The 3,905-nt window shown below is 40.8% G+C and overlaps 1 protein-coding gene across 4 annotated transcripts in view; it reads right to left on the bottom strand.

Annotated features, from left to right (window-relative positions):
• The window catches only part of zranb3 (zinc finger, RAN-binding domain containing 3), a 96,971-nt gene that overhangs the window by 689 nt on the left and 92,377 nt on the right, over positions 1-3,905 (bottom strand). For all 4 annotated transcript variants that reach the window (XR_013778259.1, XR_013778260.1, XR_013778261.1 and 1 more), the window contains exon 23: positions 503-579. The gene's annotated coding sequence lies outside the window, so the exon portion shown is untranslated. The remainder of the gene's footprint in view (positions 1-502; positions 580-3,905) is intronic.

Below are 3,905 nucleotides of genomic sequence, written 5' to 3'. Positions count from 1 at the left end.
GGATTTTCCCATGATTGTATGATGTGAACACATTGATGTACTTATTTGAAGCTTTGTCAGAGGTTAAAGTCGAGTTGTTGTACTTGAAATCCAGAACCACGGAACCAGCGGGACTCGCGCTTCTCAATCACTGTAGACAGTCACGACTCAGAGATACATGAACACAGGATATACTTGATTTTGCTGATTTGATCAGAGCACATTTCTACTAAGATGAATGTGTCCTCTGGAATCTTAAAGGTTTTCGTTGGAGAGAATCAAAACGAATCTTTTTACTTCGAGTGCAAATGAAGCGAACAGTGTTACACCACGTGATTCTGTACTGGGAGCAATATTTGATCAGTCTATTGAGATACTACGGAAGTGCATTGCATTCACCAAAAACAATCAATGCAATGCACTGCTGATGAAAATGGTCAAAGAAGCAGAGAGAAACGGATGTCAGCAAAGTCAGGACCAGAGATGGTTCAAAGATCAGCGGCCACGCTGGTTCTAATCTGACCTGCGTCTCCTTCGCCACACAGTCGTTTCCCCACTCTCGCTCTCTCCTTGATTTCAGACTATCCACTGTCCTCGTCTCTGCAGGGGAAAAAAGCACAAGAAGCCCACAAAAAAAAACTCAGCATTACTCTGAAGTATAATCAGAATGGTGTTTAATCATCAAGTGTGCACAGATCTTCACTCTTCTTTCCAGTCTTACCAGCCTAAAGGGGAGAGGAGTAACCCCCCCCCCCACACACACACACACTATTAGACTTATGATTCAATTTAAAAAACTTTATTTGTCCCTGAGAGGCGATTCAAAGGCACACAGAGCGGTGAGTGAATGACAGTGCAGCTACTATAAAAAGTGTAGAAAGATGTCAGCACAAAGTTAAAATACAACATTAAAAAGTTCGATACAAAAGAAGGTTTGTTACCCAGTTAAACAACAGATCTGTTTGTTCTTTCTTTGTGCGGACAATAGTCCATCGGATACGAAAGGTAAGTACATCCAGGATGAAAGAAAACAACGGTTGAAGACACTGCTGAGTCTTCATAAAGCTGTCGATAACTGTGCCCAGGTACTTAAACTCCTGTACAATTTAAAAATGTTTCCCAGAGGAAAGAGGTGAATGTTTTTTTTTTATCATTCATCTTCTCCTTCAGTTTTCTTTATGTGTAGAAATCCGTGTTAAACACCCGTCGTAACAGTACTCAACCCAGCACTACAACTGGTCTTACACCTATCAGAGATGCATCACCTGCTTTCATTTAACTCAACTTTATTTACAATAATCTTGTGACAATAAATAAGAATAAGAAAGGTGACCTTGGTGACCCCAGTGTGAGTGCAGGTTAATGAAGACTGTACATTAACCGACAGGTGGTTACACAAGACAAAGAAATCTTGGAAAAAAAACCCCTCTTTACTCAGATGTGCTTTTCTGTGTCATCATGAAGGAAGGAGAGGACATACCGTTCAAAGCTCCTGAGCAGAAAAAAACAAAAACAAAAAAACGATTAGACCTTGAGCTCGCTCAGAAAACGCTGACGTTTTTTTATATTTTTGGTCTGACATCTATTCACTCTCCGCTTCCTGTAATAATCTTACCTATTAAATTTCAAGGAGAACCAACAAAGAGGAACACTGAGAAATAAAAAAAATATCTAAATTAATATAAAGACCCCCCCCCCAAAAAAATAAAATAATCTTAAGCCCTTAATTTTGGCCAGGAAAGCACTTACAGCGAGCAAAAATGAAAGAAGAAGAAAAAACTGCCAAATCATGCAGATGGTTAATCCCAGCCTCATAACATTGGATTTACTCGCTATTGAATTTAAGCTCTTGCTGCATTTGAAGATAAAACAGTCAATTGTCGTCCCCTGCGAGAAGATCATCCTCATCCAAACTGAGTGGTCATTTCCTTCCTTCTGCCTGCATACAAACGGGAGATTTGAGTAATTGATTATGTTAAAGGCTATAATCTTGCTGATTGCATTAAGAGGACCATATCGGCTTTCACTTCGGGTTATGTTTTAAAAAGCTGTACGTAGTTGTGTTGCTATGCAATTAGAGTAAAAAGGCATGATTGGAATTAGATGTTGAGCGACTGCATGCAAGCAGGATTTTGCTCCTTAAGAATTGTGGAAACTGTGGGAGAAAAATGTCTTCTTCTTCTTTCTGCTGCTAAATTACCTTGGAGGCATTTCCCCTTTTGTTCTTCCCAGAGGAACAAGCAGGAAAGACTGTTTGACAGCGAAACCTGTCATTTGTTCCCATCAGCAATCCTCAGGGGGGTTTCAAGTTTCAGGGTTTTTTTTACACTCTCACACGTACAAGCGCTGATGGTTCATTTGTGGGTGGAACATAAATCCAGTTCCTGATAATTAACTAGCACCTCCAGAGCAGACGCAGCGTTTTCACCAAGTATTACCTTCTAATTTTAGCGTGGAAGACAATGGGGAAATTCAGCAGGAGGACGTCAGTGAAAATTCAACCATCTGGACTTTCTCGCATACTGGTGGGAGGGTGATGATTTATTTTCAGCAACCTCTCGAGCTGAATAAGAGACGCCCACTGCTCGAAAAAATCCGCAGAGAGGAAGGGATATGAGAGCGGCTTTTGTGAGCAACAAATCCCAGAATTAAGAGCCATCTGAAAGGACAACATGGTCCAGCTCTAATTACATCTCAAAAGACAGGAACATATTTAGCTCAGCGCAGGCAAAGGGTCAAAGCACAAACACTATTATTAAGGTTATGATTCTTTCAGTGGAACAGGTAGGTAATTCAAACTTAATGGATATTCGTTGAAGACATTTTCTCACTAAATTACTGTTTTTTAATGACATAAAACCCCAAAAAGGACAGCTTCATGTTAATGTATTTTCTCAGGGAGGATAATCACAGCAGCGTAAAGTAGCCTGTTTTTAAAAAGGTAATGATGTACAGCAAAATACTCTCTCCTTGTCTTTATGCGTCTCTGATTCATACCGGCCATACTGCCGTTTTACCACTAGATGGCAGTATTACCTTTGTCCTTTTGGCGCCAGCAGCAACACTAACGTCCAGCATCTTTTTTCTACCTTCAGAGGAATGTTTTTTATTTATTTATTTATTTTTAAAGCAAACAATACGCAGTGTTGGAATAACCTTGAAAAAAAAAAAGGACGCCGTTTCTCATGCCACGAATTCAAGGTGCCTCTCAGCACACTTTGTGATCCTGCAACCATCACACACACACACACACACACACACACACACACACACACGTGTCAGCTCGCACAGCCACAAACTTTGGACTTGATCCATCTAATTAACAGATTCAGATAACTGTCAGAGGACGGAGGCTCACAGGCATTCCAGGAAATGTCATGGCACTCTGTAATTTCGGCGGTGGAGCTGATCAAAAGGACTTCGCAGAGCAGCATACGGTGCACTTACACTCGTATCAGCCTTAATGCAAATGATGCCCAGGATATTGTGCAGGAAAGTGGCATAATTATAAGCCATTGAAAGTCCATTGTCATTCAATGCTGAGAGATCTCTCTTGAAAAATCAGGAGCTGATGCAAACCCCTCTAAGTACCTGAGATAGGGCCTGAGGGGGAAAATGGCTGAGCCTTGGCTGCCATTATGCCATGGTAGAGCAATTATATCCAGTGATTGGCAGGAGCATGAATTAGCCTCTGTCTTCATGATTTGGCTTACCTTTTCTTTCCAACCAATGCTAAGGTTTTATCATGTAGCTGTAGCTACAGACCAAAAAATACAAGACTTTATTTTACAATTTCCTCTGTAATGATTTTCATTTACTAGCCCTGTTTATTTCTCCATCTGATGCAAATGCACCTCCTGCGGCCGAACCACCAGATATTCATGTTTGTGGTGGGAACCACAGAGCACCAGCTGTCCTTTAAAAAG

This window comes from Symphodus melops, assembly GCF_947650265.1.
Source record: "Symphodus melops genome assembly, chromosome: 23".
Classification (NCBI taxonomy): Eukaryota; Metazoa; Chordata; class Actinopteri; order Labriformes; family Labridae; genus Symphodus; species Symphodus melops.
Note: the sequence above shows the minus strand (reverse complement) of the source record. Positions and strands in the feature narration are given on the sequence as shown.